At 43.3% G+C, this 15917-nt stretch overlaps 1 long non-coding RNA gene across 1 annotated transcript; it reads right to left on the reverse strand.

Annotated features, from left to right (window-relative positions):
• Positions 1 to 1472: 1472 nt before the first annotated feature.
• On the reverse strand, positions 1473 to 15819 carry LOC126496794 (uncharacterized). Its single transcript, XR_007590427.1, has 3 exons — positions 15167 to 15819; positions 5638 to 5808; positions 1473 to 5272 (listed from the first exon to the last, which is right to left on the reverse strand). It is a non-coding gene; the product is annotated as an uncharacterized lncRNA (long non-coding RNA).
• Between the last annotated feature and the right edge of the window lie 98 nt (positions 15820 to 15917).

Raw genomic sequence — 15917 nt, forward strand, 5'->3', positions numbered from 1 at the left:
CCAGAGGATGACTGCCCACAAATGGGGAGTGTGCAGGCTCAGAAATACTTCCTACAAACTCTGAACCCTCCAGTCAAAGAAACAGAAGATTCCTGAAGTTTAAGGTAAAGACTCTCCTGGGGGTTTTCTCAAAACAGTCCAAATGTGAGAAAACCTTGGGGATGACTTAAATTTTCATGAAGCCCTCAGCCCATCTTTCTTTTAATTCAAGGAAATCTATTCTGATTTTGAAGAAAAGACAAAGGCTTTATTCCCAAACATGGTCTTAAAAGAGTTTAGGCAAAAATAAATGTATATAAATATATATATATATATAAAGCTACTTACATATTTATTGCCTGTGTTAGGTTCCCGTTACTGTAAGAAATTACCTGAGACACTTCATTTATAAGAGGGATAGCACACTTTTAATTTGCAGTCTTGACAGTCTTATTCCCGAACTGGACAGCCCTATTGCTCTGAACCTATGACAAAGCAATAGTACATCAAGACACGAGTGAATTCATGGCAGGAGAAAACCATTCTGTGAGGCAGAGAATAGAGAGTATTGAAAAGGTTTGGCCCACATTAGTTCTCTGGAGAGCTACCCAGTAACACCCAGCCTCCTATCAGGCTCAACTCTTAAAGGTGTCACTACCTCCTAATAAGATCATCCCTAAGATCAGCACGTGGAGTCTTGAAGGACACTCAGGTTTCAGCCCAAGTTTGTAGACACTTCTCTATATGACAAATACTACACTGAAAACCAAAGTCAAGACATCGTTGACTGGCATTGAAAACGGTAACGTCACAGTGGCAGGGAAAATGGCTCAGCAGCTAAGAGCACTTGCTGTTCTTGGAGAAGAGGTTCAGTTCCCATCACACGCTTGGCAGCTCCTAACCTCCTGTAACTGCAGTTCCAGAGGCTCTAATGCCCTCATCTGACTTCCAAGGGCACCAGGCATACATGTGGTATACAGACATGCATGTAAACAAAGCATTCACACGCATAAAATAAAACAAATAAATCTTTTAAAAAAAATTAGTAACTCAAAAAAAAATAGCAATGTCACCACAAAGAGGATAAGACTGTGGAGATGATGGTGAGATGGCTCTGCAGGGTAGAGGCACTTGTCGCCAAGTTTGAGGAATTGAGCTTAATCCCCAGGATCCACCTAATGTAAAGTGAAAACTGCCTTTAGCAAGCTGTACTCTGATATCCACATAAGTGCTGTGGCATGTCCTCCCCCACCCAACACACACACACACACACACACATCTATTTTAATTTTTAAGACAATAGAAAATATAAATGTATGCATCAAAAGATATGCTTCTCCATGCTTTATTAGGAAGGAGATAAACAAAGCAACATATGTCTCATGAATTGTCAGAAGCTAATCAAAAACAAAAAAGACACACAATAAATGTCACAATGATAAAAGAATAGTAAGTTGTGATAGAAAGTGATGACATGCATGATAGATTGGGGGAAAGAAAAAAAAATTCCAACTCTACACATTTGAGACATTAAAAGATACTTTAAGTTCCGGGTTGTAGACATAACTGTGGGTAACTAAACCAGAAGAACACACATACATAATATGTACAGACATGCATGCATACTTAATTGATGTGACTGGAGGTGGCTTTTGAGACATGGGGCTGGAGAAAAATAGAGAAGTAAGCTCAGACAAATAAGGCCAGTGGACACACACAGCAGAAATGAGCACCAACCAAGGTTAGAGATCTGGGGTGGAAAGACAACAAAGTGTAGAAGCATCATCAAGGGAAAGTAAAGCACCCTTAGGCATCAATCCCAACTGAAACAGAAATGACCAATGTTGTGATGCATATGTAGAAATAGCTAATTTGGGTTGTGTTGTATTTATTAGCATCTCCGATTGCAGATGCATAAATCCTGGGTTCATAAATAAACACCATTATTTCATAATTCTTCTCCAGGCACACATAGATTCCCAACTCGTTTTTAAAGCTGGATCTCTGTGGAGCCTAGCCCAACTTATTCTATAAACAAGACTTAATTGGTGTAGTACACTAATGCAATCTTTTTGTCAGGTGACATTTTCCACAGAGCCTGTATATAATATCACCTTTTAAATTTAGCCCACTTTTCCTATTATACACTCCAGTCACCAAGGGAAGCATTATTTAAATTTTTCTCAGTTCCATATATACCCCAGTCAACCTGCTATAGCAGAGTAAAAATCCACTATTACATGCTTTACATTATTACTAATAGTTAGGTTACTAAAATGATAAATATTAATAAGTTGACATCATTGGTAGTTTGGAAGGATTTAGACGACTAAATTGCAGTTGGGTGGAGAGGTACCGCTCTTCGCTTAGACTTTCCCAGGGGCGTCTGCTCCGCTCTCAATTTCCCTGCCCTCCTTGGATTCTTCAGTGTCTGCACAGCAGCAGCAGAATATTTCTTCCTTGTTTCTTCCCAAAGTCTGTTTGTACACCTCCGTCTAGCTCCCTTTACAAGCCTACTGAATCCAGAAACGTATCTAAGCATTCCTCACGTGTGAACACCTATAAGTGTTCTAGAGGAACATTGAAACTCAGTATTTCTTTGAATGACTGGGTTAAAATAGGAAGGAATGAGTAAACAATTTCCCTCGCCTGATTAGTGCAGTTACATCGCCCAGTGTCTGTGGACGAGGATTTGGGACTGTTCCTAGAGGAGTTCATAGCGCATCAGTGTGTTCTAAAGAATTATGAAGTTCCTATGTAATCCAGGCTGCTAATCCCCAGATCAGCCTTTATTTGAAAATTAATGCTGCCATATCGTCTATGTCTGGAAAGCATTATTATGCCCTCTGGTAAAACTTCCAATTTGTGCTCATAAATTTGTTTTTAACCTGTCAAGCATGCATCTCACACCCTGTTACATACCTGTTCCATCCATTGTGAAATCACTGGGTTCTAAATTGCCAAGACAGACTTTATTTCAGCAATAATTTAGTAGAGACAAAGGTGGTGGTAGTTGGCAGGCACATGCTAACTAATGTGCCTCTGACCCTAGCTCGTCTCCTCCTTTCCATGCAGCTATGGAAAAAGGACCCCCCCCCCCCAACTCAACAAGATATTTCCAAAGGAGCAGTGAACTTGGCTCCACAGTCCAGGGATTTGGTCTTTGGGTTGTTACTGGTTTGAGTTAATTGGGTCTAGGATACGTTAATTCTCTGCTCTGGGGCCTAATTTCCCCACATTTAAAATAAGAAAGTATTACCAGGTAATGATTGTAAAAATAACGTGTCTTCTTTATTTAACTTTTGCTGAACGCAAAGGACTGTGAAACACGCCTTACATGTGCTCGCTCCTTTAATTTTGGTCCTCCGAACACATCATGCGTACCAGTCAGAGGCCAGCAGTAAACAGATGGTGCACATCAAACTGGGTAATTTGAGAACTTAATAAAGAAAGGAGCTAGAGTTAAAAAGTGTGAGCAGGGTATTAAGTAAGCCACAAGGGGAAAGTATGGTGCCCCAAAGACAGTCCCAAAGACAGAGAACAACATGGTTACCTGAACCCAGAAAGAGAATTGTGAGTAGGGGTTGATATGCAACCAGTCCACTGGGACCCTAGGAATCAACACCCAAAAGGAACTTGACCCGTTCTGGACATACTAAACAGGAAAGCATGTCTACGTTAGAGTTCTGAACCTACTCATGCCAACCTTGAGGCTCAAAAAACAAGAAGGAAAAAGTAGTGTGGGTGTTGAGGAGCCAGCAGAGGGTGTCCATCTATGTCAGATACTGTCACAATTTTTTGCTGAAGGTTATTGATGTTCAATACATTAGAAAAGTGACATGGCCAAAAATATTTGAAAAATGCCAAATAATCAATAATCTTCAAAGAAACGCACATTAAAACTACAATGAGAAATAACATTCAAGTTAGACTGGCTGTAGTCAAAAAGACAAAACAACAAATATTCATCATGGACAAAGCTGCTCCCAGAAAGGATGAGTTGTCAAATAAAAATCTCAGTGTCAGACATGGGATACTTCCCCATGAGTTATTATTGGTCAGGGAGAACTTAGAAGTCTCCAAAGCAAACAAAATAGAATACTACCCATCAGAACGAGACTGCACTGCTGAAGTTTCCTCATATTTTGGTTGCAGGGCACAACAAAATCAATCATTTTTTAAAATTATTTTTACAATATTCTGTCTGTGTGTATGCCTGCAGTCCAGAAGAGGGCACCAGACCCCATTACAGATGGTTGTGAGCTACCTTGTGGTTGCTGGGAAATGAATTCAGGACCTTTGGAAGAGCAGGCAATGCTCTTAACCTCTGAGCCATCTCTCCAGCCCCCAAAATCAGTCTTAAACTGATTAAAGCATTGCTTTCCTTCGGCTGGCTTTCATAGTACCGAAAGATGCCGTGTATGCCACCTGAAGAGTGAAACACTAATGGTCTATTAAGCCAACCCAGGTGAACACTGAAGGGTGGCGGGTGAAGAAAGTATGAGACACAATGAAGTGGGGTGTGTGTGTGTGTGCACGTTATATCACAAGAAAAAAAAATGTGGCTTTGTCATTTGTGACAACATGTATAGAATTGGAGGTCATTATATTAAGTGAAATCAGCCAGAACCGGACCGGTAAATAGCATACAATGCAGAAACAAAAAGTGGATCTCATCAAAGGATGTGGTAGAACAGTAATCTCTAGAGAGTGGAAAGAACAGAGGAAGAGGTGATGGAAAGAAATTAAAGGAGACCAAAACACAGCTTGATGGAATTCATTCGGGTTGTTTACAGCACAGCAGGATAATGATGGGTTGTAATAATCCATATTATTACATTTCAAAACAGTTAGAAGAATATGGAAGTTTTAGCATGCAAAATTTATTAATATTTGATGACATGGAAGTGCTTTTGTCCTGTTTGATCAGCGCACACTGTAGATATATATTAAATCATGGTACTGGATCCTGTAAATGTGTACAAGTCTCACGCTTCGATTTAAAGAAAATGGCTCAGGTGCTTTAAGAGTATATAGTTAGCTGGGGACAGACCCAGGGCCAGGACCTGCCTCCAGGTCACATTCTGAGTCCCCTCAGTCCCAGAAGCTCCTTTTTGTTGAGACCCTTTCACCACTGGAGATGTCTGAAGGAGATATCTTCCCACAAAGAGGTGCAAGGTTTTCTTCATATAGCCTTGAGCAGCTGGTAGTGTTTGTGGACATTCTTCCCATTCCAGGACTGTGTCTTGTCTTTTGACACATACACTGACTTATAGCCCCAAATGAGATGCTTCTAGGGACAAAAGGGGGGGAGCATTACTGTTAACAGAACAAAACAAAATAAGACAAACTTTCTTCAAAAGTGCTCTCCAGATTAAGCACTCCTAATGTGGAGAAGTAGTCTCCACAATCTAGTTTATAGCAGTACCCCTTATTTGAGGGTTTGCTTTTTTGCCATTTCAAGTACTCATGGTCAACCCTATACCCAAGACATTAAATGGGAAAGTCAGAAACTGAGCAATTCACAAGTTTTAATAATTTTTTGCTACAGCATATTTTTTTAAATTGCTCTCTTTGGCTATGCCTGTTACTCTCTTGTGGTGTTTAATTTACAGATTAATCTTGATCATAGGTAAGTGTATATAGGAAAAAGCATACCGGAGTTCAGTTCTTTCCATGGTTTCAGACATCCACCAGGCATCTCGGAATGAGTCCTATGGATAACGGAGGAATGCATAGCTTTGCTCTCTGTTGGGTTGGAGATGGATGTGGAGTTGGCATACTGGTTCAGGAGGTAGCCCAAGACTGTGCTAACTGTGTTCATGGAGACTGGGGAAGAAATGGGAAGAATACAAGATGTTGAAATGCAATGGAACCTGAAATGACTACCAAGCGTATTCTTCAATATCCCCATGAAAGCTGTTAAGATAAGAAAAAGGAAATTCTCAGAGGTTGGTAATTACTCTTCATGTGAGAATTAAATTTGCTGAAGAGGAAAGATTTGGTAATCATCTGAGGTCAAGGGGCCCATCCCCTATCTGTCTGCTCCACTGACAAACAGAGATACAAGTCCCACTGAGTTCTCTTAGTTATTGGAAGCTTCCAGTATAAGAACTTCCTGACCCACAGACAGGTTGTAGTTCAGTGAAATAGGAGACAAATCTTCTAAAAGCCAAAGTGTTGCAAAGTACAGCTTGGGCTTTACCAGCCCTTGTGCTTGGTTGAATCCAGAATCCAGCTCATTAAGACCGGCAAACGTAGTTCCTGGTAGGGATCACGATAAGCTGTAAGACTGGGGGGTTAAGCACTCTGTCCCGGTCAGTTCCTGAGCGTGACTTGTCCTTGCTGTCTCTGAGTATCTCAAGCCAGCATCATGGGCCTGAGCCAAGAGTGGCCATACTGCTGAGGAACAAGGCCAATGAGTCACCTTGACTGCTCATTCTATCTTCTGTTTGTCCTTAGGTCAGAGTGGGGGATAAAGAGTGGAAGAGTTACGTTTTCATTTGATTACCTCAAAGACTCAAATTTTTGCAAAATACCTGCCCACAAGTAATGAGATACTCTGAGCTAACGGAGTAATTTATATTCTTTTACAAAGAGTGTCTCCATAGCCAGAGCAGGCCAAACAGAAATCTCAGGAGTTAAAGTTTCTGTTTTAACTAGCTGGTCAGCACAGAACTGAGAGATTGTCCCTCAAAGGAAATCGCCCCAAACCCCGCCCACAGGACATCTTTTTCCTAGAGCGATGGATTTCCTGTGATGGAATCTTAGCTAGGCAAGGCTCTGCCAGTCAGTTGATAAGTCAGCGACTTCAGCAGGTCTTGAAAGTCCTTGAAAACCGGTTTGGGGTGGAATAAGGTGAATTTCCAGCTTTTCTGTGGAGAATTGGTGTCAAGAAATGTCTGCGAAAGTCAACTGCTGTAGGAGAGTCTGGAAGAGGGAGGTGATCACCTTGAACATGCAAAGAGGAAGAGATGTAAAAGTACTCCAAATCAGCTTTCATTTAGTAATTTGCCTCTTGTTTCCCAGACTTGAGAAAGGCTTGGATATCTTAAATAGAAGAGAGAGGGAGAGAGAGAGAGAGAGAGAGAGAGAGAGAGAGAGAGAGAGAGAGAGAGAGAGAGAAGAGAAGAGAAGAGAAGAGAAGAGAAGAGAAGAGAAGAGAAGAGAAGAGAAGAGAAGAGAAGAGAAGAGAAGAGAAGAGAAGAGAAGAGAGGAGAGAGAGGAGAGACAGAGAAAGAGAGAATGAATCAGAGAATCCGAAAATCCCTGGCCCTTGGGCTTTTGTTGTTGCTTTGTTTACATGAAGTTAACACAGAGGAGCTGAGAGATCCACGGTGAAGATGCAAGAGATAATTTTAATTTCGAAAAATAAAAGTAACACACGCACACTCTCTCTCCTTAGGGTCGGGCAATCCTACTCCAAGACTTAGAAATGAAAGCATTCGGAGGAAGGGCAAGCGGGAGGCCCAGCAACAGCGAGGAGCGTTGTCGGTAACCGAAGGGGCTCTGGTGAATTTCAGGTTCGGATTAGTGACAACTCAGAAGTCTCGCCGGCGGGTGGGGGAGGGAAGTTTGCCAAGGTCTCTGAACTCGGTGGAGAGAGAGCAGCCTCCCGAGGTTCCTGGCGGAGCTGGGCGTACCCGACGCCCCCCGTCCTGGCCTAGCCAACAACTTGGGTCCTCACTCCCCACCCCTAACCAGACTTTGTCCGCGATCATAAAATGGGAATTGATCATTCGAGCCACCATTGATTAGGGAAGAATGCTTACTGCAGCAGCGGGGGAAAGGTTAAGAGGAAATTGACCTTCTCCGTAGGTGACATAAAGTCATTAGGTAAATGAGATATTCACACTGGAGTTTTAAAAGGTCATGCTCAATTTTTATTTGCAGCCTGAAAAGTCAAACTGGAGCTCCGGTTTAGGGCAGGGACTTCCATTCCAGGGGACCCGGGCACCGACCAGAATGAAGTCCTGCTGCGCCGGCCAGAGGCGAAAGTGGGGTGTGGAATGCAATCTGGAAGAATCTGGCTGGACTCGGGTCCTTGCAACCCCAGCTTTGGACTTGCGGCCTGAGCCGAGCGCATCCCTGAGTGTGAGTGCTTGTGTGTCCTTCCAGTCGCAGCCCGGGATTCCTGTGGCCAGAGCACGCAAAGGGGTGTCCGGCCAAAACCCACCCCTCAGCGGCATGAACACTTCCCCTTTCTGCGCCCACTGTGTCTCGCACACAGCGAAAGTGTTTTGTTGTTGTTGTTTTAAAGAAGAGAGTGAGAGAGATATTTATGCACATATTTATCCCTCTAATTACAGGAATTAATCCTCTTATGACTAAAAGGTAACGTGGAAGGACGTCCTTTTGATGTGGAAAAGCACCATTTGTGACTCACATTCAGACTGATTAAGGAATAATTGTTGCTAAACGCTTTGCAAGAGGAAAGTGTTTAATTGAGGGGCATTCGTAATTTTACGGCTTAGTGCAAAATTAAACGTAATTAAAAACTCAGAAATTCCAACTGATTTTCCAATTATTTTTATTGTCTGAGCTAATTGTTACACAAGGGTATCACTTCTCCCCAAAGGCATTGGGATGGGGGGGGGGGATAAGACAATCATACCTTGTCCAAATATTCTTCAACTGGTGACTTCAGCGTCCAGAAGTCCAGAAAGACCCTACCTGGGTTTCATCTTACCTCCCCAACCCCCGCCCCGGTTCGGATCCCGGGAGGCACCCCGCCTCCCCCCTCCCCCCCGCAATTAAGCCTGGCAGTCACTCTCCCCTCGCTCCAGTTCCGCCAACACCTTGGGATGTGAGAAAGTGGTGGCGGTTCTCTTCTTGCAGATCATTACAGCAAACCTGGAAGTATCTCGAGAAGGCCGATGAATTTCTTCAAGTAACACTTGTCAGACATAGCCGAGAGATTTAAAAAAAAAAAAAACGAGTAAACACGGCTCTCTGGGGGCGATCTCTCCACGCCCTTGCCGGGTGGGGGAGGGGGTTACGAGGGGGGGGAGATTAAAGTACAAACACTGACTCCAAGATGTTTATACACGCGCGCACAACGACCAACAGATGCAAGCAGTAAACTTTCTTTTGCCTCGCACTTTATTTATTTACTTATTTAGTTATTTATTCGAGGCAAGGATGAGTATAGGGACGCTCAGAATTTTTTTTTTTTTTTTTTTACCTTTTTTAATGCTGGGATTGACGGCACGGAGCCAAACCATCTTTGTATGTGTAGCTTCTTTGAATGTCCAAACAGACCTATTTAAATGCATTAAAAGGGTAATGAAAATGCTTTCGGCTTACTAAAACAACGTCATATCCTTACCTACCCAGACTTTGCTGGAATCCTGGTGGGTGCGGGGCGGGGTGTGGGGGGTGTTGAGAGGATGAAAAGTCTAAGATTAAGCAGAATGTGAATTTATAAATTTCAATTAGTCTAGACTAATTGTGCAAGCGCGATGGAATGCTTGCGTTTCAATAAGAGAGTTCAGTTTCTCTGGGATTTTTAGGATAGAGATAATCGAATTCACCCTATCTGCTTTTCTAATGCCCCCACCCCATAAAATAAATGAGTGCCTCTGATCTGACGTGCTACGTGAAAATGGGTAGAATTAAAACTGTCAGGTCTGCTTGCAACCTGTGTCTTTCGATGGAGTTCAAAAGCTTTTAAAGGTAAAACGTGCAGATCACTTATGTGTGTGATTTCCTCTCCTACCATCGCAGCTTTTAAGTTAAAAGAAAAAAAAAAAGAAAAAAAAGGTATTTTTACTCCTACATTCATTTTCCTGGAAGACTTCAATCTTTCAGGTATTTTGATGGTAGGCCCTGATGCCCAGGCTTGGTGGAGTCTGGGTTTACCTGAAGGTGATCAAGAAGGTAAGGTGGAAACTGTTTGAACCAGTTCTCCTACCCAAGTGCCGTATTTTGTAGCTAGAATATGATGTTTGCATTGCTCCAACGCTGTCTTGGAGAAAAGGTTATGCTAGGCATAGTTGGGCAAAAAAGGAGGAAGTGCCTCTTCCAAATTTAGAAGAGGGTGCAGAAAGACGTGTAATTCGTCCTGGGAATTTGAGGAATAGAAGCGGTGCCCACTTTAGTTTAGGCAATGATCGCAGAATCCTTTGAAGAAACTGACAGGGATTTTCCCGAGATGGGGTGGGTGGGAGTGAGGGGAATCCTGGGGTGGGCATTTTATGCAAATGAACAAATTTGAAATGTAGTACAAATCCGGTAGTGTAAAACTGACAGTTCTGACAGTATTGACAACATAAATATGTGTTTGAACACCGCACTTTCAGACACTTAACCGATGAAGCAATAAAAAAAAATTCGACGACAATATTTCAAATAATCGACATTGATGTTTTGATACATCATTTTTATCCTCTGAATCGATCTCTCACACTCGAGCTGGTCAATTTTAAGTAAAAATGGGCAGCAATTATTTGCACGTTGACTAATGATGACCTTATAACAATCTTCAATTAATTACAAGCAAACTGCACCTTCCCTCAGCACTGGGGGGTGGGAGGAATTCTTCACCCTCCCGGCTCTTTGCCATTCTATTTTGCCGGTTTTTAGAGAGGCCGGTCCAGAGTTGAGACTCTGGTTCAGAAAACTTAGAAGGGCAAAGTTTCTAACACCTGTAGTAGCCACTTTCTAGGTATGTTAGGGCATGCGGCCTCATTTCTACTTCAGAGCAGTAACTGGCTCTTAGGAAACCCACTCATAACTGGCCTTCAGACTCGTGTGTCCGGCATTTAGAGGGGGTAAGTGGAAAGCAAAGATTGAAGGTTTTTCTAAGGCTGAGCTTGAGGGAAAGGGAGGAAGACAAGGATGAGAGGGAGAGTGAGGGAAACAGAAAGGAGGGAGGGACGGACGGGAAGGGAGGAGGGAAAGGGGAGAGAAATAGAGAATATGAATACACATAGCAGCCCTGTGATGAGACGCCTATCTTGGTCTCTGCCTCTTCAAACCTCGGTTAACACCGCGAGTGTTTATAGGTTACCGAAAGATGCCTGTGGCTCGGGTTTAGAACCACTGGCTTTCTCGCGCGGTATGTGTTGGCTGGGGGTTTTGGGGGGGGGGCTTTCCTACTCCTGCTTTTGACACTTCTCTCCAGATTGTGCATGTGTTTGGTGGGGATGTTGTGGATAAATCTGGTTAACTGAGGAAGAGAAAATGGGCAGGCGCCAGGCATGCAGACTGAGATAGTCTCTTGGAAAGCTAGATCTTGGGGTGCTGAGAGCACGTGTTCCACCGAAACCTCATTCCTTTGGCAAAGACTTGGCCCCCTGCCTGCTGTCCAGTCCCTGAGATGCTCCTTTCCACTCACACCGGGTGCCAAGCCTTCAGACCTCAAACTTAGCCCGGTCAGTGCTAGCGGGGGAAGTCCAGTGTCTTGTTCCTTTCCACCAAACTTCCCAATTGTAGTTTTAAGCCCCTTCAAAACACCGCCCGCGGAGACCGTGGGACTTGTCAACACGTTTAACACCGCTGAAGTGCTCATCAAAGGGAGAAGACGGACGTGAGCCACGCTGGCTCAGGACTGGAAAGCCTGCAAGATCTGGGTGGCCGGACTGCCATCTAGTTGCAAGGGCTAAGGTGCTGGCCGGTACAGGGTTCGCTGTCTGCACTGGAAACTGTAATAAAGTATAGAAAGGGGACAGAAGGGGCAAAGAAGGAACTGGAAATAGGGTACAGAGAGCAAAAGAGACCAGAGATAGCGGAAGACGCGAGGGGAAGGGCGCGGGAAGGAGAAACTGACAGCGGCGTCGTGCTCGGCGCGTTTGGAGCCCCGCCAGATAGCGCTAGAGGGCTACTTATTGAAACTCGTTCTTCCCGCGACACAGGGAAACAGCTAAAACTGGAAGAAATAAGACAGGGAAAAAGCAAAATGAAGCAATTCTACTACATCCTTTTTTTTTTTAAGCTGTAGATTGCTTTAATAGTATTATTTCCAGGGAGGGAAATCTATAATAGAACTCCAAGGGGTAAAAAAAAGCAAAAAATAAATAAATAAAAATAAATACAAAACAAAACAAAAGCAAAAAACAATAAGTGGTGGTGGTGGTGATGGGGAAAGGGGACCCCAAGGAACCCCTTCCCTCTGTATACGCCATCTAGAAAGAACATAAAGCAAGGTAACAAGTAAGGAAGTGAGTAGAATTCTTTCTAACTTTTCTGTTACAGCGCTTGGGAGGTCAAAAACAGTTCACAAGGATGAAGGGAGGTTTAAGGAGAAGAGACGTTTTAAAAGTGGCTCCAAGGGGCAGAGTGGGACAAACACGTTATTAGAAACACGAAATGATGAACTATGTATAAAAAATTCCAACTGTCATCCAGAAGCAGGACCAAGACAGCCCCGTGCCTTTGTCCCAATAAGACTAGGCTCAGGGCGGTTTCTGCAGGGCCACAGAATCCTTGAAGAACAATTTACAAACACCCCGGGAAGTCCGGAGAAAGGAGAGGGACTTCAAAAACTTACCCTCCTTTAGAACCCAAAGGAAAGCAGTGCGGAGGGAAAGGGGACGAGGGGAACGGAGGTGGGATACAGACAGAGAAAGAGAGAGTTGTGGATGGTGCCTTTTGAGGATTTTTTTTTTTGCTTGCTTGCTAGGTTCAGTAATCCAAGGAAATAAATATCCTTCTTAATGATACTTTTCTTTTATAGATCTACGTTTTGTCAAAAAATCCTGGCGTTTCCCATGTTTAACCTCCCATTTTACCCTGAGCTCTTCTTTGACCCAATGAAATCCTCTTAAGTCCAAGGAATAGGTCATCTTTCTTCAAATTGAGGTTCCCCCAAATCAAACACAATCTCTGGGGTTTTTTTCTTACATAAAAGTCTCCTTAATACAAAATATTCCAAATCAAAACATTAACTGAAGTTACAAACAAGATTAAGGCTGGATTTACTTGCTCGTGTAGTAAAGCATCAATTGTTCTAACTGTTGTAAAGAAGACAAAAGGGATTTAAATCTGGTGATTTTAATACACAGATTAACACTTCAGGACTTCACAGTTCTGAGGAATTTGGAGTTATCTGTGCAGAGGATCTGGAAATTGTGTGTGTGTTGGGGGGGGACATATAAAAAGAACACCCACAAATAACACCTCAAGAAGCCTGAGCAAGTTCAGCTAAAATAAAGTTCCAGTTTAGAAGTGCTACTTCAAATGAACTCCCCTCCACAAAGCCAATGCCATTGGACTACAGAACTAGGGGGCTTACATTATTCTTTTAAATCCTTAATGTTACCTATAGTAACATTCCACAAGGGATCAAAAGAAGAAAAGGAGAAATAGAAAGGAGTGCTTTTCAGAAGTCTAGGGGATGCTTCAATAAGAAAGGGGTGATTAAAAACAGACTCTTAAATTTGAGAGGCCCAATTCTCCTTCTCATTCACCCCCCTTCGGCAGCCCCCCCCCTTCACCTCCTTTTTAATTCAATGTTCCCACCCCCCACTCCAGAGCTAAGTAGCTGATTTGGGATTGTGAAGAAATAGGTTTTACCAACCATATTTGTTCTGGCGCACTTGTAAAATGCGATTTGTAGAGAGTCTTTAGCCTTCTGATTGTCTTTGAATTGTTTTTACTGAAACAGATCTTTTGCAGTTAATGAGTCCCCACACAGCTGGACAGCTCCTCACGGACACTGAGAACTCTAACCCCAAAATGACCCCAATTTGACACCGCAAGATGAAATTTTACCGCCTGTTAAAACCATTTCCAGCCTGGCAGGAGGAGCTGACTGTTGACTGAGGTGTGCAATGCGCCTGTGACCCCCCCCCCCATCTCTTGTTTGTCTCTGGGACTACCCCACCTACTTCCCTTCACCTCAAATGAGGGAGAGGAAATCCATCCACGACCAGGGTGTGGAATGCCGAGCTCTGAAAACAAGGCATCCACACAGACAGAGAAGAGAAAGTGTGGACACCACGCTTCTGTGGGATGGCTTCTTCCAGACAGGGCAATCAGGGATGGAAAACAGGCAATCAATCCCTAACTAGAAGACCCCTTTGCAGCTGTATTATTAACAAAATACCCACAATTCCTTGATAATCGTAGTCCTTTAAAGTCATCCCAGTAACCAGGAGAGATACACTGAACCAACTCCAGTTTCATCTCCCATGTGGTGTAGTGTAGCGGTGGATTTTAAAAACTAACATTTAAACAAATAGTTTCACCGCTAGCATGCATCTGAGCAACAAATCCCCTTTTAGTTGCTAGGAAACCGCACCTCCTTTTAGATAAAGTGTTTTTCAGAGCCATACAGCTGTTCTTTAGTGTGCGATTTCCAACCATCCCATACTTCTTAACTAAAAATCTCGTTAAAATTATTCCTTTCTTCGAAAATATCTTAAAATACCCTTCTTTCTGTGCCCTATATTCAACAGATTGCCCTGCTGTTTCCTTTAGTGTATCAGACAAAATACATAAGAAATTCCCTGGTGAAAGAGGAAGAGGAAGGTTCGGGTTAAAGACCCTCTCTGCTCTGCCCATCGTAGGAAGCGGTTTACGCTTTTCTTTTATAAAACCCCAAATCACCACCAGCTAATCAAGCCATTATTTCTTCAACGATTCCTTTAAAACACAGAAATAGTTAATTTGTCTGAATTTTTACTCAGGTAGAAACCTTATTACTGCTATTTTTAATGCTAGTGAAGTTTTGCTAAATAAAGGTCACCGGGATGCTAAATCGCTTTATTATATCAATAGGGTAAGGGGTGAGTAGTGGTGTTAAAAAAAAAAAAGATAAAGAAAAAAAAGGTTAAGCTTGCTTAGACTAAAAGATAGAGGTTTCTCATGAACTTGTTCTTGGCGAAAGCGTTTATCTCTCTGAAACTGAAGTCCTTTTGAAAAAGAAACTTTTTACCTAACCCGGACTTTAAAATAGCAACAAGCCTACTGGCGATAATAAAAAGTCAATGTTGAAATTAAGAACAATTAGAAGAGTTAAAACTGAGTGTAAACTCTTCCAGCCGCCTTGGACCGACAACTTGGACCCATTACCATCCACAACTCCGCAAGGCAGAAAATAGTGGTTAGTCAGGCCAGAAATTCTCCCAAATTCTGTCTCTGTCTCTCTGTTTCTCTCTACTCCTAGGCGGCTAAACTGAGAAGGTTTAATTGCCCCCCCCCGAAATAAAAATGTGAAGACAACTTTTCCTTTTCTTTTACTCACCTTTTCTTATGTGTCGACGAGTAAGAGCGTCAAATGAAGCGGATATTTGTAATCTTGGAGTTCTTCTAGGGAAAAAAAAAACAGGGGGAGGGGGAAGGGAAAGGACCCTGTGGTCCTTCAGGTTTCAGAAGGGTCGGGTGTCTTAGGCTTGAAGCCAGGGAGGAACCGAGTCGGAAAGCCTAGGCTTGAGTCTGCTCCCAGAGCCCGCCGTCCCTGCTTTGGCCACTGGAGTCAACCCCGCGCGGGCCGCGGCCCCTCTCCCGGCGCGCTCTCCGCGCCTCTGCCAGCCCCTCCACACTGTCTTTATATGAGAGGGCCGATTTCCCGCAGACATCATTGTTATGATGGCTCATTTAATCAAACTGTTTAATTGCTCTGGTAATCACTATCATCATCACAGGTGCTCAATCATTCATCATTTTTGGAGGGCTTTATTGACCTCCGGAGCTCATTCCCTCGTCCTAGGAAAACGAGGCCAAATTTCCTCAGACTCTGCAAGGAGTCTAGGCAAGCGGTGGTCTTAGCTAGTTTGGGATGCTCAGAAGCTCAAGAAGAAACCAAGATGCAAAGGGGGTCAAAAAGAATCTCTCTCTCTCTCTCTCTCTCTCTCTCTCTCTCTCTCTCTCTCTCTCTCTCTCTCTCTCTGTGTGTGTTTGTGTCTCCGATCTCTCTCTCTCTCTCTCTCTCTCTCTCTCTCTCTCTCTCTCTCTCTCTCTCTCACACACACACACACACACACACACACACACAC

This window comes from Alexandromys fortis, unplaced genomic scaffold, assembly GCF_014885135.2.
Source record: "Alexandromys fortis isolate MF-2015 unplaced genomic scaffold, M_Fortis_MF-2015_v1.1 scaffold_6, whole genome shotgun sequence".
NCBI classification, from domain to species: Eukaryota; Metazoa; Chordata; class Mammalia; order Rodentia; family Cricetidae; genus Alexandromys; species Alexandromys fortis.